This window comes from Trachypithecus francoisi, unplaced genomic scaffold (genome assembly GCF_009764315.1).
Source record: "Trachypithecus francoisi isolate TF-2019V2 unplaced genomic scaffold, Tfra_2.0 Lachesis_group5, whole genome shotgun sequence".
Classification (NCBI taxonomy): Eukaryota; Metazoa; Chordata; class Mammalia; order Primates; family Cercopithecidae; genus Trachypithecus; species Trachypithecus francoisi.
The window spans coordinates 448,763-474,843 of NW_022681470.1; the positions used below are offsets into that span (position 1 = coordinate 448,763).

General features: G+C 39.4%; 1 pseudogene; it reads right to left on the reverse strand.

Annotated features, from left to right (window-relative positions):
• On the reverse strand, nucleotides 1-26,081 carry LOC117076091 (annotated as a pseudogene).

The window sequence follows — 26,081 nt, forward strand, 5'->3', positions numbered from 1 at the left end:
TTATCTAGACAGTGTCCCGCTTTCAGGTGCACATTTGAGGGCTGGAGGCTCCTCTGACCCGCAGTGCTCCAGCCTGCACAGGGTCTGTCCTGTCACCTTTGCTACTTCACTTCTCGTAAGGCTCTGAGAGTGCAGGCCCTTGTGGGTGGACACTGCAGGGTGAGAGGAAGAAGTAAACGTGCTTTTTTCCCTGCTCCTGATGAGGGTTCCCGTCAGCAGCTATAAGCAACAGGGACCATGGGGGTCTCAGGCTTCAGCCCCTGCCTGAGAGGCAGTTTCAGCCGTTGGCGAGAGGCAGGCATCTGGGTAGCTGCACATCAGCAGGGCAGGGCTCTCCCAGCAGCCCTGGAGTGCAGAGTCTCCATCAGCTCAGCAGGGAGGGGCACATGGGGCTCCAGTGGTGAGGACTCTTGGTCCTTGGATGACAACACTCCCCAGCCCACTTCTCCAGCCTTCCTGTAGCCCTTTGCCACCTCTGTAACCAGTCTTCTGTGCTACATCTCTTCCGTTTGAAATACGGAGTGTTTGTGTAGATGACTGGACAGTATCTACTGGAGTTAGTATCTATCAAAGTAATTATATCACAATTATCATCTTCTCCTAATAGTGAATAGTGACATTGTATTAAAAATTTTAACATTATAAATTATGCAGAAATAAAACTAATTATACAAAAAGCACTCTCTGAATAAGTTTTTCCCTTGACAATCTACCATTTGATATGCAGTGATTCAAATTTAATACACAACATTGAATTACTTTTCCAACAGCCTCTTCAAATTTTGCGCAGAATTAAACTTCAACTTGCACCAGTTCTGAATTGTGTGTTCTTTTCCTTCTTAGTCAATTTCACAGGTGTATCATTATTTAACTTGCCTTTTTTGATTACTAATGTTTATATAAGTTTTCATGTTTAGCCAGGTAACTGATGTTTTTTTTTGTGAAATGTGTGTTATCCTTTTCCCATTTTTTCTATTGAGACATTTTCTTTATAAATATTAACATGTTTTTTATAAATATAAACATGTTTTTGGTATGAAAATAGTAACTGGCCAGGCATGGTGGCTCACACCTGTAATCCCAGCACGTTGAGAGGCTGAGGCAGGTGGATCACCTGGGGTCAGGAGTTCGAGACCAGCCTGGTCAGCATGGTGAAACCCCATCTCTACTAAAAATACAAAATTAGCTGGCATGGTGGTGCATAAATCCAAGCTACTTGGGAGGCTGAGACAGGAGAATCACTTGAACCCAGGAGGCGAAAGTTGCAGTGAGCCGAGATCACACTATTGCACTCCAGCCTGGGCAAAAAGAGTGGAAAAAGAAAAGAAAAAAAACCAGTAACTCTTTGTGAATAATATCAACTAAAATATTTTTATTTCAGTTTTGGTTCTGATCTTTTGTTCCATCAGAATTTTTGAAGTATTTTGTTTAACATATTAACTTTCATAATATCTTTCACTGTTTTGTGCTTACAAAGTCTTTATGCATTTGGGGATTATTTAAAGCATCTACCTTTACATTTTTAACGAATGAGCTTCAGAGGGTTTTTTGGTACCTTTGAGTTATAATACAGAAATAATTTGGGTGTCATATGCAGTGAATTGCTATCATTATTGCTTTTAAGTAAAAAAATTCTAATGTTGAATATTGTCCTTCATTCATTCCAAAAGTAATTACTCAGTAACAGTTTTTTCCAACCACTATTCTAGGTTTTTCATGGTGAAAACAAAGATTCTGCCCACACAGAATTGACATACTGGTAGTAAATGCAGGCAATAAGTTAAAGGCAGAGATGAGACAGGAATGATTAGTGATTCCATTTTACACAGGCGTCTTGGGAGCCCTTTATTTAGAAGGTGAAATTTCATCAGATCCATAAATCAAACAATGGAGTTGTCACAAACAATGCGGCAGAGATGCTTTAAGCACAGGAAACAGAAAAAGTAAAGGCTGTGAGACTGAAAGTAACTTGCAACATTTGAACAGCAGCAAGAAAATCTGTGGCTCCAGGTTGAGGTGAGAATCTTGGGAAAACATAGAAAATGGGGTCAGAAATGAAGCCAAGGAACAGGTCCTATAAAACCATGATGGTCCTTGCAAGGACCAGGGACAGTCAGAGGTATATGTAAGAAAGGGAAAACAAAAGCATGCACATGACACTCAAGAGAGTGAATGTGCATTTAGAAAAAGAAAGGAAATCTCAATGAATGTTTGGCCCCTGTCTTCTAAGAACTCTTCAGGAAGTTTACCAAGCATGCTCACCTAGTCTGTTCTGACTGCAGCCTGGCTTCCCCTCCCCACTCCACCATGCTACGGCTCCCAGCAACTGCCAGCACTCAGAGAATCTCCGGAGAGTGAAGGGCCCCAGAGCTGTGACTCTCCTTGCTTCTTGGTAAATCCCACTCTGTAGAGGACCACTACGTGCTCACAAACGAGATGTTCCGATAAGTCCTGCTCTTGCAAACGAAGCAGGGTGTTCCTTCCCTGTGTGCAGGGAGGACAAAGGAGCCAGCTGCAAACGGCAGACCCTGGGGGCTTCTGTGTAAACATCTTGAAAATCCAGAAAGTCAGGGAAAGGTCAGAAAAACAACAATGTGTCTTGTGACTTGGTAACATTCCACAAACGACTGTATAAAAGAAAGCGGAGTGTGTCGTTCGGGGCGGCCGCCATGTTTGTCTTGTCTTGTGTTGTCTTGTGTGTTCATTCCTTTGTTTAGGAAACACGCGGACCCCAACACCACTCTGAGATATCACTGGAGGACTGACAAAGAGGAAAGACATATGGGACAGCTTTATGAGTATCAATGAGAAGGCTTGAGCAAGAATGCAGGAAACGACTTGAGCTAGTCCTGATGAGAGACACAGTGTCTGGGCAAGGGGTTTGTGGTGGAGGAGGTGAAGGTGGGTTGCTATTTATACACACAGGAATTTTGGGGCTGGGCAGGTTGGCATGGAACGCCGAAACCAATTTGGGACTACAGTTGCCCAGTACACATCTACCATGAAGATTATGCAAGGCTAGTGCATCCATGAATCCAGAGTTCATAAGAGAAGGCAGTCCTGAAATCATGGGTGTGAGAACCAGTGCGTATGGAGGAAACAATGGAATTGCACAAGGAAGGAGGGTCAACATCCTATCCCAGAAGCCAGAGCAGGGGAGGCTAAGTTTCCACATGAACTCTTTTCCATTGGTCTTTCACTGGATTCCTTTAAAATACCTTGTTTTATTGGGTGTTCCCTCATGACAATTTTAAACAACTAGTGAAACAATTCTTGTCTTCCTGTGTGTTCGTGTTCAAAATAGTCAAGCTTTTAACAGTTATTTTTTCCTTTCAGTTGATCTATTTGGCTAGGTTCAAAAGATCTAACTAATTGTACTGATTTGGAATACAATAAAATATATTTGGAAAGAGCTGATATTAAAATGTTGCAGATTTTTATAAACAAGCATGACAGGTCTCCCAGGTATCCAAACACTTAGAGGTCGAGTCTGGATTTTAAAATAATTTTAATACAATTCTTCTACAATAATTCAGATTATTCTGAGATATTTTTATATTTAATTTTTTGAAGAGAATATTTTTATTTAAAAATACTTAAAACATTAACAATGACAGAAGAGCTATTGATATATATTTTTTCAATAATAATATTTATGGTGGAAACCCTGCTTAAGTTCTACCTTTTTTACATTTTAAATGTAAACTGAGAAAATATTTATAAAAGCAAAAATCAAATTTTAAGAACTATAAACATATAAAACATGTCAAAAATTTTGTCAATGATCCTGAAGACACCATCAGAGATATAAAGAAATGGAAAGATACATGCCCAGGACAAAGGAAGAGGGGCCACCACCTTTATGGACTGGAGCTCAGGATATCAAGCTAAAGAGGACCTCAGGTCCTAAAATCCAGTGAAACTTGCCCTGACAGGTTTCAGGCTTGCTTTGGCTCCAAGATTTCTGTATTACTTCTAATTTCTCTTTTTTGGAATGGGAATGTCCATCCTATACACGTCAGTGTCGCTGTTGTATCTTAACAGCAGATAACTTGCTGTCTGGTTTCCCAAGTTTTAAATTAACTTACTGAGTAAAATCCAAGTTGAATAATGTGCTAGAGAAATATTCTTAATCCAAACAGATTAAAAGCATTAGCAAGATGGTAGAAGAGCAGCTCCTATAATTGTATCCCCTCAAAGCAGCAATAATATAGCAGCCAACCAGGCACAAAAGTCCCTTGCTGGGAACTTCTGGATCTTGGTAGGAAGTGTCAAAACTGTGGTGAATCCCAGCACTGAAAAGAGCTATTTTGAGAAGGCAGGACCTCACCCAGGTGGCAGGCTCACTGACTGCGGTCCTGGCTTCAGACACAGAAACAACATCCCTCCAGACTCAGCTAGAGCCCTGTTAGGCATTGGTCCTGCCACCTGAACCATCTGCCAAGGGGCCCAGGGGCAGTCACACTGACGAGTGCCTCAGGTAACAGGCCTGCTAAGCTTAGTTCTAGCTCTGGACCCTGAAGCAGCCCGTGACCCAGCTCCAGCCTCCCTCGGACTTTCCCACACAGAGACCTGCCAGGAGACAACCCTGTTCATGTGCCTAGAGGCGGGCCCACAACACTAGGTCCAATGCCAACCTTGAAGCAGCTGTTACTTGGCACCCTTTTCCATTGCTCAAGAGCAGTCCTGCCCACTCAGTGACCTCCTGGGTGACACATTCATTGATGCCCCCAAAAACAAGACTTCTGACATCAGTCAGCTGGAGATCCTGAATCAGCCCTCGTATCCAGCTCCAGCTTCCATTCAACCACAGCTTGGGGATGTCTTACATTTACAGGGACTATGCAGGAGGTACACTCATCCATGCAGGACAGAAGACCTCAGACTGAGCTGTGGTCCATGACAGCCCTGAGACTCAGTTCCAGGTCCTCTCAACTGTGGTCTGGGGACAATCCTTCCTGCCCAGAGACTTTCCCACCAGTGTAATGGGAGTCCTTCGAGGGACTCAATAGAGTCCACACCCATCTCTCTACCTGGTAACAGGCCTGCCATCTACAGAACCAAATGTGAACCCTGAAGCAGAGTCCTAGTGATAGCCTTATTGACCAAGGTACTAGAGCCAGTCCTCTCTACCCAGGGACCAGACAGGATTTATCCTCGCCTTCTGGTAACAAGCTTGCCAACTGAAAATTCTGCTGTAGACCCAGCAGTAGCCCCATGACATAGCTCTAACCCTGTTAAACTGCAATCCTGGAGGTAATTCTTATTAGCCTAGAGAAACAACAGGACAATGTCTTTACCTACTGAAACCAGTCTACACAGACCAGAAGAGCTGTTTCCACCTTCAGATGTGCACACATCAATGCACAGCTACTTGAGTCACAAAAAATCAGGCAAATGTGACACCACCAAAGTAATAAATACCACCAAACGAGTAAAGCTCCATTAACCAACCCCAAAGAAATGGAAATCTATGAATTGCCTGACTATTTTAAAATCATATTAAATAGGATCAAAGAGCTTCAAAATAACAGAAATCTAACAGTAATGAAAAAAATGCATAAACAACTTGAGAAATTTAATAAAGACATTGAAATCACAAAAGGAAAAAATTCTTGCATTGAGAAGATTTGTAGTCAAATTTGCAACACTCTAGTACTGTAATGGAGGTGTGTAAATCATTTAACTTCAGTGTAAAGCTTGTGAAGTATTCTGAATACAATTACAGAAGTGAAAAGTTCAACAGAGTACTTTAACAACATGTTTCATCGTACAGAGAAAAGAAGCAATGAACTTGAAGTTAGATCATACACTTAGAGGAACAAAAATAAAAATGCAGAAACGTCTGGGAACTATGGGACAACATCAAGCAAATACTTATGTGCATTATGACATTCACAGGAGGAGGAGAGAAAAAGCTAAAATGACAACATTTAACTTTGTGAGGGATAGGAACATGCAGATTCATAAAGTTCAAAGGAACCCAAGCAAGAACAAACCAAAACATTATACCTGAGACATATTATGATCAGTTTGTCAAAAGTCAAAGACAATTCTATAATTTGGAAAAATATGGATGAGGCCAGAGGACAATATTTTAAATAAGCCTGATGTAGGACAAATATTGCACAATTTCATTTATATGTGAAGTGTCCAAGAGTCAAACACATAGAAACAGAGTAAAATGTTGGTTACCAGAGTTTGGAGTGAGGAAGGAAAAGAGAAGACGTGGGTCAAAGGATACAAAATGTTATTTAAGCAGGAGAAAAGTTCAGGAGGTTTATCGTATGTTATGGCGACTACAGTTTCAAAAATCATATACTTGAAAATTGCTAAGAAAGTAAGTATAAAAGTACTCAGCACATGAAATGATCACTTGAACCCAGGAGGCGGAGGTTGCAGTGAGCCGAGGTCACGTCACTGCACTCCAGCCTCGGTGACAGAGCAAGACTTCATCTCCAAAAAAAGAAAAAAGAAAAAAAAGCTCCCAAGAAAAGCCTAGGACTAGAAAACTACATGGTGAATTTGTCCAAGCTCTTCAAGAATTAACACATATCCTTCTCTAATTTTTTCAAAAATTTGAAGAGGAAAAACACTTCCAAATTCATTACTGAAGCCAGCATTCCCTTTAAACCAAAGCCAGGTAAGAACACTAACCCCCAAAATATTATAGGTCAATATTCCTGACAAATAGCTTTCATAATTTTTGATAAAAATTAACAAAATACTAGCAAACCAAATTAAGCAGTGCATTAAAAGCATACTTCACCATAATCAAGTGGGATTTATTCCTAGGATGTATAAACCAAAAGTATCTGAGACAGGTCTCAATCAGTTGGAAAGTTCATTTCACCAAGGTTAAGGACATGCTCAGAAAAAAGAACACAGAATTACAGAAACAGACTGTGGTCTGTGCTTTTCTTTAAAGATAATTTAGAGGACTTTAATATTTAAAGGGGAAAGCAGGCTAGCGGGGAAAGAGGGAGAGTATGATAATCCACAGGTTGTAAGAAGAAAAGCAGGAAAGGAGCGGGTAGGTAAAGAGTCACATGTATTCCTTTCACACTCAGGAGAAGGATCCTCCCTTTACGTGAGGTAAGGAGAACATGGAGTTACTACCTGTTACTGTAACCTTTTATCTGTAGCTAACCGATTAGGAACACACACACACACACATACACACACAAAACAAAGGAAAGGCAGTTTCTTGCATAACAGCTTTCAGCTTAATATCTTTTTTCCTTTTGGCATAGTCAGTTGGGGTCCCAAGTTCACCCCCACCCCCAGATGCCAAGACGATTGAACATACACCAGTCAATAAATATACCCCATTAACAGAATAAATGACAAAAACAATTGTTCACCTCAAAAGACATAGAAAAAGCATTGGATAAAATTCAACATCTTTTCATGATAAAAACTCAGCAGATTTGTTATAGAAGGAATGTACCTTTACATAAGAAATCTCACAGCTAATCATACTCAATGCTAAAAACAAAGATTTTCCACTAAGATCAGGAACAAGACAAGAGTACTCACTCTCACTGCTTCTATCCAACATAATACTGGAAACTCTAGCCAGAGCAATTAGGCAATAAAAAGAAAAAGGGCTTTCAAATCAGACGAAGTTAAATTATCTTACCATCTGTTTGCAGATGACATGATTTTACATATAAAAAACTCTAAAGACTCCACCAAAATCCCTTCAGAATTAAAGAATTCAAGGAAGTTGCAGGATACAAAAATCAACATATATAAATCAGTAGTATTTCTATACACCAAAAAGGAACCATCCAAAAATGTAATTAAGAAAAGAATACCATTCCCAATACCATCGAATAGAATAAAATACATAGGAATAAATACAGCTGAGGGGGTGAAAGATCTGATCACTAAAGAGGAGATAAATAATGAAAAGATCTCTCATGTTAATGGGGTTAGAATAACTACTATTCTTTAAATGTCCATATTACTCCAGAAGATGTCTGATTCAGTGTAACCCCAACTAAAATTCCACAGACACTTTTTACATAAATAGAATAAACCAATTCTAGAAATTTTGCGAATACACAAAAATATTGAATAGCCAAAGCAATATTGGTAAAAAAAAAAAAAAAAAAAAAAAAAAGAACAAAGTCAGAGGCTTCAGACTGATTTCAAGCTATATTACAAATTATAGAAATAAACCCATGTTTATACAGTCAATTAGTCTTTGATGAGGGTGCCAAAAATGCAGCATGAAGAAAGGGTCATCTGTTCAATAAATGGCATTGGGAAAACAGGATATATACATGCAGAGGAATGAAACTGGACTCTTATCCTACACTATATTCCCCCAAAACCAAATCTAAATGGACTGAGGACATAAGTGTAAGACCAAGATTGCAAAAGTCCTAGATGGTGACATGGGGGAAACAGCTCTTTGACATTGATCTCGGCTATGATATTTTTGATATGACACAAAAACTAAGGCAACAAAAGCAAAACAAACAAGTAGGACTGCATCAACCTCCAAAAACTTCTGCACAGAAAAGGAAACAACAACATGAAAAGGTAACCTCTGCAATGGGAGAACATATTTGCAAACCATATTTTGGATAAGGAGTTAGCATCCAAAATATAAAATAAACTGACATGAATCAATAGCAAAAATTCCAATTACCTAACTTAAAAAATGGTAAACAGTGTGAATAGACATTTTTCCAAAGAGGGCAAATAGCCAACAGGCAAATGAAAAAATATCCAACATCACTAATCATCAGGGCCATGCAAATCAAAACCACAATGAGGTGTCAGCTCACGCCTGCTAGGATGGCTGTTACCAGACCAACAATGCATAACACGTGCTGTCACGTGTGTGGAGAAAAGGGAACCCTTGTACATGTACATTGTTGGGAGAAATGTAAGTTGCAACAGCCTGTGTTGAAAACTGTATGATAGTTCTATAAAGACTAAAACTAGAGCGACTATATAATTCAGCCATCCCACTCTGTACACTTTCCTGAGGTCAATAATATAATTATATCAATAACGTAATGACAACATAACTACTATCATCGTTAGTCTGTCGTCTCTGGTGTCCATTCGAGCAGTTTTGCCCATTTGTTTAATTACAGCGATTTCTGAAACCAAATTTTACCGACCTCTAACAATCCCCTCTTACTTTATGAGTGAGATTTCTGCACCACTTGGTGGCATTCACTTCCACATTCAGATCTCTGTACACAAAGCAGACAAACTGCTTTCGTGCCCTGCAGGAATAATTTCCAGTGAGAAGCAAAAGTGTTCAGTTGATGTGTCATGTAAAGCGAGTACTTGTCAGTTCTCTCCAAGGTGCAGCAGGCGTGGAACACCCGGCTTCCATTCACTGTGAATCGGGCAAGGTCAGGGCTGTGCCAAGGGGAAGTAAATTAACAGCTTCGAGATTCAGCTCGAGATTCGGCTTCTTGCATATTAGTTAGAGCAAGTGTATTTCTCTCCTAATTGCTCACATTCCAGAAGTACCAGAATTATTTCATGTATATTATAAAATGTACATGTTATTTTAAGGAAATGATAGTGAGCTGATGCTCACGGATCGACAGAAGTTATGTCTGTAGCGTGATAGACGTCTGGCAAACTGAAGGCTGGTGACAGGTTTACAACCATTTTGCTGGTTTTCCCAGTTTCGGAAGAAACACGCTGAGGGGTTAAGCTTTCCTAAATCCCATTATCCCACGAGACTGTTACGACATTTACTCTAAACGTAGTAGACCATTGTCTGGAATAGACTCAATCCTAAAGAAACTACATGTGGAAATGCTTTTATTTACATACAACAGAATAGATGAACCTATTATCTCTTTGAATTTTAAAATGGATTCATTTTTCCTTTAGGAGGTTGTGATAGTCGAACAATGTTAACCCTATTGGCGTTTACACGATAAAGCTCCCTTCAGCCTTTGGAAAAACTGTTTCTTTCACTTACTGAGATACAATAGCAGAAACACCGAAAGCCCGAGGCTGCCAACGTGACCCGAGGTTGACAACGTGCTGCACAGTGAGGAGCAGCCAACGCTCCTCCAGGCTCCGCGAGGATCCTGAGTCTTTGCACCGAGACTCCTCCAGGGGTCAAGGGTTCACGACCAAGCCTCAGACTAAAATGATCCGTGAACCCGGGATGGGAGAGGAGATAAAAGGCACCTGTAAGGTCTTTCATAGGTCAGCTGTTGCAACACAGTTAAAAAAAAAAAAAGATATGAAATCTAAGGAGATAAATAGGAGCAAGAGGTAGCGCGGAGGGAAAAGCCGGGTACAAGCCAGAGGGAAAATATGAGTGGCTTTGTGCTGGGGACCCTGGAACCTGAGGGCAAAAGAGAGGAGAGACAGATTATAAAGGAATTCTAGAAAGAGGAAGGGGGCGATGCTCGCTATTTGCAGCTTCTCCTGGTTCATTCTTGGCTGCATCAAGCTCCTCAGAGCCCGGTGACATCTGTGCTGCGGAGACTGTACACGAGGGGGTGGAGCACAGGAGGGAAGATGGTGTCAAAGGCGGACATCGCCACGTCCTGCTCCGCTGTGCGGTAGGAACTCGGGAGCACGTAGGTGCAGGAGGAGGCACCAAAGAAGAGCAGGCTGTGATCATGTGGGAGGAGCAGGTGGCCAAGGCCTTCCTGCGGCCGCGGCAGAATTCCTCCTGTGGGTGAGGTGCAGGGTGCGGGTGGATGAGCTGGAGATGGTCGTGATGGGGCGAGAAGCACGAGGATGCAGCACAGGTACACGAGTGTCTTATAGAGGGAGACGTCAGAGCGGGAGAGCTTCAGCAGGGCAGGAGTCTCCCAGAAGAAACTCAGGAGTTTCCCAGACTGGCCAAAGGGGAAGCAACATGGTCATGGGGGTGAGCAACACACCATCAGCCATTCCCCAACCCAGCAGAAGCTGGCACCAGGAGCTGGCACCGCCTCCGTTCATCAGCAGCGGGTAATGGAGGGTCTGCAAACAGCAGCACAGCAGTCACAGGCCATGGCAGCCAGGAGGAAAACCTCAGCTCCAGCCAGGGGCAGGTAGAAGAACATGTGGGTCCCACAGCCTGCCGGGGAAACGGTATGATCGCCAGTGACCTGGCCCACAAGCATCTTGGGCACAGTCACGCGGATGTACATGAGATCCATGAGCGCGAGCTGGCTGATGAAGTGCATGGGGGTGTGGAGGCGGGGATCTGAGCGGATGAGGAGGATGAGGAGGGCATTCCCAGCCAGGGCCATCCAGAAAAGCACGAAGGTCACGGTGCAGAGGAGGGCAGCATGCTCGCTTTCAGCAAAGAGTCCCCTGAGAATGAAATCCTTCCTTGCAGTTTGATTCTGAGAAGCTGGATTCCCTGAGCACAGGACTGGCTCACAGTTTCCACTTGAGGGAAAAAAAGAGTCATTAGTTTTAAATCTTTCCTATGTACATGGCTTTCCTAACCTTCTTCTGGTAAGACATGGGCTTTGAGTTATTTTTCTAAAAATTGAGTTAAACGGATGTAAAATCCTAAGTTCAAATCTTAGAGAGGTCAAGTCACATATTGGCCACAAGCTAAAGTGAAATAGGAAACAGATCTGGGGAGGTGACTCTTCATGAGCCAAGTCAAGAGTGAAGACGTGCACTCTTTACGTCTTATTTGTGTCCCCTCAGAATTAAGAACACACGTACACTGGCCTTGTGGGATGGCTAGAGACCTAAGTAGGGAATGCACATTAGGTCTGTAACAAAGTGTTAGTGTTGGGTTGAGATTTTCATGAACTTTTCGATACAGTAGCTCATCCAGGACTCAGTGATGGAAATCATAGCTGATGTTAGTATTTTTAATGGTACAAATATCATAACTGATACCATGAAATAAGCTGAAACTTTGAAATCTCCTTCAATTTCTCTACCATGATACATCTCCATTAAAGTCCACTTTCCTCATGAAAACTTTTCAACTTTGTTGTTCCTCACAAGATTGAGTTCCAGAAGCAGCACTGCCTGGGGCAGAGGAGCAGAGGGAGAATCCCGCCTGCCTGCGGAGAGTAGCTCGGGGTGTAGAACTAGTGCCGAACAAGAGAGCAGCAGGAGGGACAGTGAGCCCTCTCCCAGTCCCCAGTGACATCTAAGGCATTTAATTTATTAGCCGTCATGCAGAGAAATATTTTTACAAGAAATCACAGCAGTAAACGGGGCAGATGCCCTAAATATCAAGTATTTAGTTGAAATATAAAAAATATTTATTTTATTTTGCTGATACCATTTATCCCCCAAAATCTTGCCTAAAATGTCCACAATTCCATGCGTAGTGATTGAAAAATGAAGTTAAAGACAGCACATGAGGCAGTTGTGTCGAATCTTTCATAAAACCGCAGCCCTGCAACCAAGCCTAGTCCTGCGTCTCCTTTGCATAATAAACTAAATCGCCACCCCTCCCATAAATTCAGAGCTTTGCTCAGGAACTGCTTTGTCTGAATATTTCCGTTTTTAATTTTCCAGTTGAATTGTTTCAATCACGCTTGATACAATTGTCTCAAAGTTAAGAAGCCCAGTAACGTCTACACTAATGAAGAGTCAGGAGACCCATGACTGAGGTCTGGTCATCCTCAGGGTTGCTGTACTGCAGGTTAGAGAAACAATGCTGAGGAAAACACTAATAGTGACTGAGGCACGTGGAAATGCAAAGTGAAATATAATGCCCTGTCCCTAGGGCCGAAAAAAAAAATAAACAAACCTGGGACTTCAGGAAACCTAAAGTCAGAATTACGAAGAGACAGCAACGAGAGTCAGGTATCTTTGTTCCTTACTTACCCCGTTTATAAAGCACTGAAGAGACAGGTTACCAAGACACCTTTCAACAAAGAGACAGACACGGCACATACAGCACAAACCTTTTGCTCCACCTGTTCTGCTCCATCAGAGAATAAATCTAAGCCACGCTAGCTCAGTGAAGCTGCTTTCACCATGCTAAGGCCAAAGCAAGGGCTTTAAATTCAGAATGCAAAATGAGAAAATCACATCATCAGTTTCTTCACTTTAGGGAATTGAGGTGAGTGTTTATTGCTTACTCATTTGCATTTATTTTTTTCTGCTTATTCATCTTCCCTGTACTTGGCATCGTCTCTTCCCTGGAGCTTCTACTTTCTTTAAGACCATCTCAGAATCCATCATTTTGGTATTTTTGTTTTGTTTTGCTATTTTTAATTGATAGATTCTAACTTTCCACTCACGGTCCCTGTGGGAATTAAACATGTTTTCCATTTATGCGGTGCGTCTATCCAAAAGCAAATCCATCTTTTTCATGACATTGCACATTTTTAAAACAACTTCATTTTTCTAGTTTAAAATTCTATTTTCATATCGGACATTTAAAATCAGCTCTTTGTAAAAGCAAATCTAAATTTCACAAAGGGAGGATCATGCAAAACCAGTGTCAGAAGTCTGTAAACTAAATATAAAATCCTAAGACCCTTAATCAACTGAACAGACCCCTCTAGGCCAATAGGACCTCAGGAAACCTGAAAAGCTTAATTCCAGGACATAAGAAGGGAGACACACTTCATTACACCCCCCTCTTTTGGAGTTTAGGCGCCACTGACCAGCATTAACATTGAAAGAGAGATCCTAAGACGGACAAAACAGACTCTTAGTGGCAACAAGATACCAAATTCCAACCTGACTCTGCTATAGCATCACATGACAGATAGCAGACCCGAGGGAAGTCAAAATATTCCACCCCAAAGTATGTCTCTGACAGATTTTGAAATGGCCCTGCAAAGCCATCTTTTGTGGGGAAAATTTGCATCTATCGAGACTCTCCATTAACACAGCTGAGGCTTTCCCAGATTCAGAAGAAAATATCCGAGTCTGACAACCTTCGAGGTTCTAAGAAAACATTGACCATTGATTATATTGGCTTCCAATTAATTGTGTAATCTTAGTGAAGACACTGAAAGCTGAGTGTCACTTTGTCAGAATCAAATAAAAGGAGGAGTATTATGTACTTGCCATGCTTCTGTGAATCTTAATATCTATGACTGATGACCAGATGTGGTCTAAGATTTCTCCATGACAGGGTGACCTTCCACATCACCGCTATCCTTAAAGGCTCAGAGACTTCCCTTGAAATATTAGTCGCATCGAATTTACATTATATAATTTGGGAATGAAAAAGAACGGGAAAGGGAGCCACTTTTCTCAGTGTCTACAAAGTGCCAAGGCTGTGCTGAGTCTTTCTCAGCACGTCAAATGTACAAGTACTGAGTAGTGTATTCATCCCTGTGTACAGTCACCCCAGTGTACAGTCATCCCTCAGGATCTGTCCGCAGTATCCGGGATATCCTGAAAATACCAAAATCCGTGATGCTAAAGCCCTTAATATAAAATGGAAGACTGTTTCTATATAACCTACACAAATCTTCCCATATGCTTGAAATCATGTCTAGATAACTTATAACAACTAATGTAATATGAACACTATGTAAAATAGTTGTTATACTATTTTTTTTAGGAAATAATGACAAGAAAAAAGGTCTGGAGGATGGAGCAAGAGGGCAGAATAGAAGGTTCCACAGATCATCCCCCTGCAAGAACACAAATTTTAAAACTACACAAAAAATACCTTTACAAGAACCAAAAATCAGGTGAGCACTCACAGTACATGGAGTTAAATTCGTATTTCTGAATGAGGCCCTGAAGAAGTCAGAAAAACAGTATCGCATCACTGACACCAGCACTCCATCCCCCAGCAGTGGTGGTGTGGGATGGAGAGCTTCTCTGTGCACTGGGGAGAGGGAGAGCTTCTCTGTGCACTGGGGAGAGGGAGAGCTTCTCTGTGCACTGAGGAGAGGGACAGCCAGCAATTTTAAGACACTGAACTCAGCGATGCCCTTGTTATAGCAGAAAGACCCAGACCAAATTCAGCTGACACCCACCATGGAGGGAGCATTTAAACCAGCCATTGCTAGAGGGGAATTGCCAATCCCAGTGTTTGGAACTTACTTGAGTTACCCAAACCTCACCATGAAAGGCTAAAGTGCTCCAGAGCCACAGACAAACCTGAAGGGGAGTCTACGCCACAAGAGTGGCAAGTCCTAGTGCTGAACTGGGCCCAGAGCCAGTGGACTGGGGGGACACATGACTTGTTAAAACACCAGCCAGGGCAGCTAACCTCATCCCCTAACCTCAGGCTCCACAGTCTGTGACTCCAAAAGAGGCCTCTTTCTTCTGCTTGAGGAGAGGAGAGGAGAGGAGAGGGAAGTGTAGGACTTTGTCTTGCATCTTGGATACCAGCTCAGCCACATCAGGGTTGGATACCAGCCAGAGTCATGAGGCCCCCTTTCCAGGTCCTCACTCTCAGACTACATTTCTAGACACACACTGGGTCAGAAGGAAATCTGCTGCCTTAAAGGGAGGGACTCAGTCCTGATAGGATTCATCACCTCCTAACTGAAGAGCTCTTAGGCTCCAGATAACCAGTAGTGACACCCAGGTACTACATTCAAGGGCCTTGGGTGAGACTCTGAGACATGCTGGCTTCAGGTGAGACTCAGCATATTACCAGATATGGTGGCTTATGGAGCAAGACTCCTTCTGCTTGAGAAAAGTGGACAGAAAATTAAAGGAAATTAAAGGAGACTTGGTCTTATATGTACACATGTATACATATGTATGTATATACACACACACATATATGGCATCAAACTTGAAAGGTAAGTAAAATTATCTTTGTTCACAAATGATAGGACCTTATACTTGGAAAAACCTGAAGTCTCCCCAAAAACCTATTAGAACTAATAAATTCAAGAAAGTTGCAGGATACAAAATCAACATACAAAAGGCAGTAGATTTCTATATGTCAATAGCAAATAGATTAAAACAGAAATTGAAAAAGTAATCGCATTTAGGACAGCCACAAATAAAATTAAACAGGAATTAAACAAAGAAGTGAAAGAGTTCTATAATGATAACTATAAAACATTAATAATTGAAGAGGACACTAAAAAATGAAAAGGTATTCCAGGTTCATGAACCAAAAGAATCAATATTGTTAAAATATCCATAGTACTCAAAGCAATCTATAGATTCAATGTTATCCTTATCAAAATACCAATGACATTTCTTACAGATCTAGAAGACACTATCCTAACATTTATATGAAAGCACAAAACACCCAGAATAGCTAAAGTTATTCTAAGCAAAACCATCAACCAACCAACCCACCAAAACTAGAGGAATCCCATTGCTTGACTTCAAATTATACTACAGAGCTACCATAACCAAAACAGCATGGTTCTGGCATAAAAACAGATACATAGACCAATGACACAGAATAGAAAACTCAGAAAGAAATCCACACACCTACAGTGAACTCATTTTCTACAAAGTTGCAAGGAACAGACGCTGGGGAAAAGATCGACTCTTCAATAAGCAGTACTGGGAAAAGTGGATATCTATATGAAGAAAAATGAAACTAGTCCCATCTTCTCACCATATACAAAAATAAAGTCAAAATGGACTAAAGACTTTAAGACCTCAAATTATGAAACTACCACAAGAAAACATTGGAGAAAATCTGCAGGGTATTTGTCTGGGCAAATATTTCTTGAGTAATACTCTATAACACAGGCAACCCAAGCAAACATGGACAAATGTGAGCACATTATGTTAGAAAGCTTCTGCACAGTGAAGGAAATAATCAACAGAGACAACCCACAGAATGGAAGAAAATGTTTGCAAACTACCCACCTCACAAGGAATTAATAACCACAATACACAGGGAGCTCAAACAAATCTATAGGAAAAAAATCTAATAATCCGATTTAAATATTGGTAAAAGATTGAATAGACATTTCTCAAAAGAAGACAGACAAAAGTCAAAAACAGGCACATAAAAAGGTGCTCAACATTGATCAGAGAAATGCCGATCAAAGCTGCAATGAGATATCACCCAATTAAATTGGCTCTTATACAAAAGATACACAATAACAAATGCTGGTGAGGACATGGAGAAGAGGGAACCCTCATAAACTCTTTGTGAGAATGTAAAGTTGCTTTTAAAGTTGTATTTAAAGGTGCAACAGAGAACACTTCGGAGGTTCCTCAAAAAACTAAGAATAGAGCTAACATATTATCCAGCAATCCCACTGCTGGGTATACACCCAAAAGAAAAGAAATATACTGAAGAGATACCTACACACCCATGTTTGTTGCAGCTCTGTTCATGATGGCTACAATTTGGAAGCAATCTATGTGTCCAACAGATGAACGGGTAAAGAAAATGTGGTACTTACACATGATGAAGTACTGTACAGCCACAAAACATAATGAGATCCTGTCATTTGCAACAACATAGATGGAATTGGAGGTCATTATGCTAAGTGAAATAAGCCAGGCACAGAAAAACAAAGATTGCATGTTCTCAGTTATTTGTGGCACCTAAAAGTCAAAACAACTGGACTCCTGGAGATATAAATTAGAAATATGCTTAGCCGATACAGGGAAGGGCACTGGGGGGATGAAAGGGTAGGTGGGGATGGTTAACGGATACAACAAAGTTGTTTGAATAAGTACTAGCATAATAGAGTGACATCAGTAACAATTGTACATTTAAAAATAATTAAAAGGGTATAATAAAACTGTAACAAAAGATAAATGCTTGAGAGGATACTCCATTTTCCATCATGCATTATGCATTGCATTCCCATGTCAAAACATCTCATGTACCCCATAAATGTATACACCTACTACATAACAAAAAAATAAAATTTTTAGAAAAGTCTGTACCAATGTGACCATCATAAGCCTAATTATATTTTCAATCCATCATTGGTTAAGTCCATGATTGGTTGAATCCTCAGATGTAGAACCCAACACATAAGCCCAACTGTAGAAGCAGATACTGACACCAGGAAACAATGAGCATATTCTCTCCTTGGCTGGTAACCACCCTGCCTTCCAATATCTCTGAGTATCTTTAAACCACACACTTTCATATTCCTTCATAACTTCTGGTATCCTGCTTCCTTGCTGTGAATTTACCAAATGCATTTCTGTATAAACTCTACCAGTCACAAATGCTCAGATAATATGACAATTTCTGTATGAAGGCTTGCTCCACTCTTAATCAGTGAGAACTCACACCTGAGACGTCACAATCCTTTTATACTCTTCACACGAGCCTCAACTCACTCTTGTATTTTATTTCTAAGTTTCAATGAAAATTCCACATGATTAATATATATAATTAAGAATTACTTTAATTGGCCATCTATATGCTGCATAGGTATGAAAGTTAAAAAACTAAGTGTTTAAAAATCGCAGGTGGAGGGTTAATACGTAAAATTGCAACATTCTCTCTAGATACCTTTTAGGTACTGTTATGAAATTCTTAATGAGCTGTACACTTATGATTTTTTATGGATATACTTCAATAGTTGTATAAGCTTCATGTATAGCCACAAATATAAACATATTCAAGAGCATAAAATGACAAAATGGTCAACAAATTTATCCATCATCTTAGGTCCTTGAGGGACTTTTGATGAGTGGACCCCGAGTACCATCTGACAGATTTACAGTATGCACATCACATAAACAATGTTTTTGTGCAGCTTGAGATGTTACTATGGGCCTTACCTTGTCCAGTCTAATCCATAATTATATTTAAAGTTGCAACAGTGTTCCCTATTTTATGTTCATAACATATCATCTGGCAAGACAATATCATATGTTTTACCTATTCATTGGGGCTTTGTTATCGCGCGAGGAGACCAAAATATATTTATTTTCTTCTCTGTTGTTTTCTAACATTAGCACTGTGCCTGGCATATATTACTTTTGCACCAACCTAACAGTAAAAATTGATTGTTAAATAAAGGAAGCAGGGAAAATGGTTAGAAAGATTAGTGCAAGTCCTTTAGAGATGAATTTAGTAATATCTCATAACATTGAAGATGTTCTTTCTTCACTACCTAAGACTTCCAAGGAGATTATACAAGGATAGACACTCTGGTACTTTATAAAGCATGAAAAAGTGGTAAACCTAAGTATTCATATCAAGAAAATGCACATATGATCAATATTAATACCAATTTATTGTGAACACTTCAATAACTAAAGTTGAAGAAAAATATATGTTGCAGAATGATCAGTGTGCTACCATTTAAATATATCCTGCTAAAATATTACATTTGGACACATATCTGCAATCAAAATATTAAAAATTGATAGGGAAGTTACACACCTACTGTCTAAAACATTGGTCTGAGGACACAGACAGGGAATTCAAGAGCACAGATAAGACTTCGATGTATCTGTAAAATAGATACCCTCCTGTTTTTGAGTTAGGATCTTGCTCTGTCACCCAGGCTGGAGTGCAGCGGTGCAGTCATGGCTCACTGCAGCTTCAATCTCCCAGGTTCAAGTGATCCTCTCACTTCAGCCTCCTGAGTACCTAGGATTACAGACACGTGCCACTATGCCTCCCTAATTGTTTTAATTTAATTTTTGTAGGGATGAGGTCTATGTTACCCAGGCTGGTCTCAAATACCTAGCCTCAAGCAATCCTCCCACCTCAGCCTTCCAAAGGGATTATAGGCATAAGCCACTGCCCCTGGATGATGTACCTATATGTATGTATGTGTGTGTGTGTGTGTGTGTGTATGTATATGTATGTATGTATGTGTGTGTATATATATAATTTCAATAGGTTTTGGGGAACAGGTGGTGTTTGGTTACATTAATAAGTTGTTTAGTGGCAATTTCTGAGAATTTGGTGCACTCATCACCCAAGTAGTGTACACTGTACTCAATGCGTATTCTTTTATCCCTCACCTGCTCCCACCCCTTTCCCCCAAAGTCCACAAAGTCTGTTGTATCATTCTTATCCCTTTGCATCCTCATAGCTTAGCTCCCACTTATGAGTGAGAACATACAAATGTTTGGTTTTTCATTCCTGAGTTGCTTCACTTAGAATAATGGTCTCTAATTCCATCCAGTTTGCTGCAAATGCCATTATTTCATCCTTTACATGGCTAAGTAGTATTCATATATATATATATGAATTCATATATATATATATATATAATATATATTTTTCTTTATCCACTCATTGATGATCATTTGGGCTGCTTCCATATTTTTGCAAATGTGAAGTGTGGTGCTGTAAACATGTACGTGCAAGTATCTTTTTCGTGTAATGACTTATTTTCCTCTGGGTAGGTACCCAGTAGTGGGATTGCTGGATCAAATGGTAGATCTACTTTTAGATCTTTAAGGAATCTCCACATGTTTTCCATAGTGGTTGTACGAGTTTACATTTGCACCAACACTGTAAGTGTTCCCTTTTCAGCACATCCACACCAATGTCTATTTTTTAAAAATTTTTGATTATGGCCCTTCTTGCAGGAGATGGCATTGCATTATGGTTTTGAATTTCGTTTCCCTGATAATTAGTGATGTTGAGCATTGTTTTCATGTTGGTTGGCCATTGTATATTTTATCTTGAGAATTGTCTATTTGTGTCCTTAGCCCACTTTTTGATGGGCTTGTTTTGTTCTTGCCGATTTGAGGTTCTTGTAGATTCTGGATATCAGTCCTTTGTTGGATGTATAGACTGAAGACCTTCTCTCACTCCATGGGTTGTCTGTCTACTCTGATGATGTCTTTTGCTGTGCAGAAGCTTTTTAGTTTAAGTCCCATTTATTTTTTGTTGTTGTTGTTGCATTTGCTTTTGGGTTCTTGGTCATGAAGGCTTTGCCTAAGCCAATGTCTACAAGATCACATTTTCTCACATTATCTTCCAGAATTATAATAATTTCAGGTCTTAGGTTTAAGTCTTTGATCCATCTTGAGTTGCTTTTCCTATAAGGTTCGAGATGAGGTTCCAGTTGCATTCTTCTACATGTGGCTTGCCAATTTTCTCAGCACCATTTGTTGAAGAGGTATCATTTCCCCACCTTTGTGTTTTTGTTTGCTTTGTTGAAGATCAGTTGGCTGTAGTGTTTCATTTTATTTCTGGGTTCTCTATTCTGTTCCATTGGTCTAGAGACTGATAGTTATGACAGTACCAAGCTATTTTGGTGACTATGGCCTTATAGTATAGTTTGAAGTCTAGCAATGTGATGCTTCTGGTTTCGTTCTTTTTTTCCTAGTCTTGCTTTGGCTATGTGGGCTCTTTTTTGGTTCCATATGCATTTTAGGATTGTTTAGGATTGTTGTTCTGTGAAGAATGATGGTGGTGTTTTGATGGGAATTGCACTGAATTTGTCCATTGCTTTTGGCAATATGGTCATTTTCAACTGTTGATTCTACCCACCCATGAGCATGGGATGCGTTTCAATTTGTTTGTGTCATCTATGATCTCTTTCAGCAGTGTTTTGTAGTTTTCCTCATAGAGGTCTTTCACCTCCTTCGTTAGGTATTCCTAAGTATTTTTATTTTGCAGCTATTGTAAATTGGGTTGAGCTCTTGATTTGAATCTCAGTTTGGTAGCTATTGCTGTATTAACAGAGCTACTGAGTTGTGTACATTAATTTTGTATTCTGAAACTTTGCTGAATTTACCAGTTCTAGGAGGTTTTTGGATGAGTCTTTAGGGTTTTCTAGGTAGACGATCATACTATCAGCAGACAGCGACAGCGAACCTTCCTCTTTACTGATTTGGATGCCCTTTACTTTCTCTTGTCCGATTGCTCTGGCTAGGACTTCCAGAACTATATTGAATAGAAGTGGTAAAAATGGGCATCCTTGTCTTGTTCCAGTTCTCAGAGGGAATGCTTTCAACTTTTCCCCATTCAGAATGTTTGCTGTGGGTTTGTCATAGGTAGCTGTTATTACCTTACAGTATTGTCCCTTGTATGCTGATTTCGCTAAGGGTTTTAATCACAAAGGAATGGATTTTTGTCAAATGCTTTTTTCTGCAACTATTGAGATAACCATGTGACTTTTGCTTGTAATTCTGTTTATGTGATGTATCATATGTATTGACTTGTATATGTTCAACCGTCCCTGCATCCCTGTTATGAAACCCACTTGATCATGACTTATCTTTTTGATATGCTGTTAGATTCTGTTAGCTAGTATTTTGCTTCGAGTTTTTGCATGCATGTTCATCAGTGATATTGGTCTACAGTTCTGCTTGCTATATCCTTTCCTGGGTTTGGTATCAGGGTGATACTGGATTCATAGAATGATTTAGGAAGGTTTCCCTCTCTCTTGTGGAATAGTGTCCATCGGATCGATGCCAATTAATTCAACTGTGAATCCATCTGGTCCCAGACTTGTGTTGGCACCGTTTCCATCTTGCTGCTTGGTATTGGTCTCTCTTCAGAGTTTCTATTTCTTTAGTTTAATCTAGGAGCACTGTATATTTCCAGAAATTAATTCATCTCCTGTAGGTTTTCTACTTTACACACATAAAGGTGATCATAGTAGTCACGAATAATCTTGTGTATTTCTGTGGTATCGGTTGTAATATCACCTGTTTCATTTCTCATTGAGCTCACTTGGGTATTCTCTTTTCTTGATTAATCTTGCTAACAGTCTATTTTACTTATTTTTTCAAAGAACCAACTTATTGTTTCATGTATCTTTTGTATATTTTGTTTCAATTTCGTTTAGTTCTCCACTGATCTTTGTTATTTCTTTTCTTCTGCTGGGTTTGGGTTTAGTTTGTTCTTGTTTCTCTAGTTCCTTGAAGTGTGACTTTAGATTGTCTGCTCTTTCAGACTTTTTGATGTAGGCATTAATAGTATGAACCCCGTGTGATTCAGGAATTCCATTACTAAGGATGTATCCAATTTAAATGGGTATGTCAAAGAGATATCTGCACTCCCATGTTCATTGCAAAATTATTCACAATAGCCAAGATATGGACTCAACCTAAGTATCCATCAATGGATGAAGAGATACAGAAAACAAGACATATCCACAGAGAAATGTAATTCAGCCTTTAAATAGAAGAAAATCTTGTTCCTTTGTGTCAATGTTGTATATTGTGTTGTATAGATCAAAATATAATTGTATATATAATATATACATATGTACATGTGTATAATGTATATTATATATAATACAAAATTATAGTTACACATGTACTATATATGTGTCGTATATATCAAAATGGCTAAGTGGGTACGTTTTAAATGTCTCACCACAAAAATTGGTAAAATGTTCATTAGCTTAATCATTACAAATATACATATATCCAAATATCACATTGTACACCATAAAATATGTATTTTAATATTTCAATTAAAAATATTTTTGAAAATAATGCAATAAGAACACAGAAGTGGAAAAATGATTATAGACCTTTTGATGTGGAACTGAAATCAAACACGGATATTAACCTATGATTTCTACATACATTTATAAATAGATGGTGTCTACTTCATTCTTGACTCTTTCAACATTTTGTAGACGTAATTTGAGATTTTAAAATTCTGTCTTCTTGAAATAGGAGATTCGTCAATATTTAGCCTTTCTTCTTTCTTAATGATCTACAGGGATAAATTTTTCTGTAACCACTTTTTTTTCTTTTGAGATGGAGTCTCGCTCAGTCGCCCAGGTTTGAGTGCAGTGGCGCCATCTCGGCTCACTGCAAGCTCCGCCTCCTGGGTTCATGGCATTCTTCTGCCTCAGCCTCCCTGGTAGCTGGGACTACAGACGCCTGCCAACACACCCAGCTAATTTTGTTTTGTATTTTTTAGTAGAGACAGGGTTTCACAGTGTTAGCCAGGATGGCCTCGATCTCCTGACCTCATGATCCATCCGCCTCGGCCTCCCAAAGTGCTGGGATTACAGGCATGAGCCACTGCACCCGGTCCATCCTACACATTTTATATCATGTTTATATTATTGTTCTGTCAAAGGCCCACCTGTATTTAATTTTGGTGAGAATCCCATGTGCACTAGAAAAGAACATGACCTTTATTATTGTTGCAAGCATTGTTCCATATGTACAAGTTTTGTGGCCATTATGTTATATAAATCTTCTATAACTTTAGTAATTTGGAGGTGTATGTACTCTATCACATATTGCTGTGTTAACATATATACCATTAAATTGAGCAACGACTGGGCAAAAGGAAAAATCAAAAGAAAATCTCAAGACAAACAAAAAATACAATGACTAAAACTTAAAGAATTCAAATTAGCCAACTTCATACCTCAAGAAACTAGAAGCAGAAAAGCCTAAGTCCAAAGTTATTATACAGAAGAAAATATTAAAGTAGAAATGAGACTAGAAAAACTAGAAAAATCAGCAAAACTAAATTTTTTTTTCAACTAAAAGGTGATAAAACTTAGCCTAAGAAAAAGAGTATCCTCAAATAACTCTCAAATAGCTAAAAGAAGAAATAAGGAGACATTAGAACAAATGCCTCAAAATGAAAAGGATTATAAGAGACTTGTGAAAATTATGCACTTATAAATTAGATAACCTACAAGAAATCAAACTTGATTTATACAACCTACGAAAACTAAATCAAGAGGAAACAGGAAGCCTGAGCAGACCAATAACAAATAAGATTAAATTAGTAAACAAAAACTTCCCAAAGACCAGAACCAAATGGCTTCATGGATGAATTCTAAACATTCAAAGAAGAACAGCAATCCTTCTTAAACTCTTTCAAAACCCAGAAGAAAGAACGACCCAAACTCATTTTATGAGGCCGTGATACACTTATATCAAAGCCAAAGATAATCACAAGAAAATAAAACTACTGGTCAATATCACTGATAAACATAAGTGTAAAAATCTTCAACAATACTAACAAACCAAATTCAATAGCCCATTAAAAAGATAATAAACCATGGCCAACTGAAACGTACCTCTGGGATGCAACAATGCTTCAACATAGGCAAATCAATCAGTGTGATATCACACATTAAGAGAATAAAAAAATTGCAGCAAAAGCATTTGACAATTCATGTCAAAACTCTGAAAACAGGTATAGAAGGAACTTACTTCAACACAACATATCATATATGAAAAGCCCACAGTTAACGTAATAAAAAATGAAAATGTTTCTCCTGTGATCTGGTACAAAGCAAGGATGTCCATTGTCACCACTTCTGTTTAACATGGTACTGAAAGTCCTAACCAAAGCAATTAGACAAAAAAGCATCAAAATTAGAAAAATATTAAAATCATTTCTATTTGCAGATGATATGGCCTTAGGGTTTTTATATACAAGATTACACAAAAAACTATTTGAATAAACAAATTCAGTAAAGTTGTAGAACATAAAATAGCACACAAAAATCAGTGACATTTCTGCAAACAATGAGTTATTTGGAAGGAAAATAAAGCAATCCCATTTAAAATAGCAAAAAATATATTCAGGAATACTTAATCCAATGGGGCAACACATCTAAAATTAAGAGCACGGAACTCCCAGTAGAAATACTGAACATTAGAAGACAATGGAGGGACATCCTCATATTCATGAGGGAAAGCTTTTCTCAACCTACACATTGAAACCTCGCCAAGTCTACTGTCAAGTGGGAGGATAAAAGAAAATCATTTTCAAACATACAAGGCCTCAAAATTCCTCCCACGTATTTTGTTTATAAACCTATTGAAAGATTTGCTCCGCAATGGGGAAGTTCTCAAGTAGAAGACGTGGTACAGACAGTCAAGAATCCAGAGGGTCCTGGTGAAGAGGCAGCATCCCAGGAGGACCTGGTGCAGCCCTGGGCCAAACAGTCTGGATGGAAGCAGCAGAGCAGGGGCGGTAGAAGGGAGGGCCTGCGACGATGACAGCGAGAATTCTAGAAGCAGTCACAATTTTAACAGGATATTTATCAGAAGGAGATATATATATATATGTATAGACAGATTAGTCAGTTTTCTTTCATATATACACATATACATGTACACACACACACACACACACACACAAACACACACACAGGTATATATACACACAGATATATGTATCTCCAAGCTACTGGGGAGGCCAAGGTGGGAGGATTGCTTGAGACCAGGAGCTCAATCTCTTTCTTGACCCAGCTTGTCAAAGATTACCAACCCTCAAAACTCCTGTCCTGTCCCCACGCCAAAGCGATCACAACTCTGACTTCCGACAT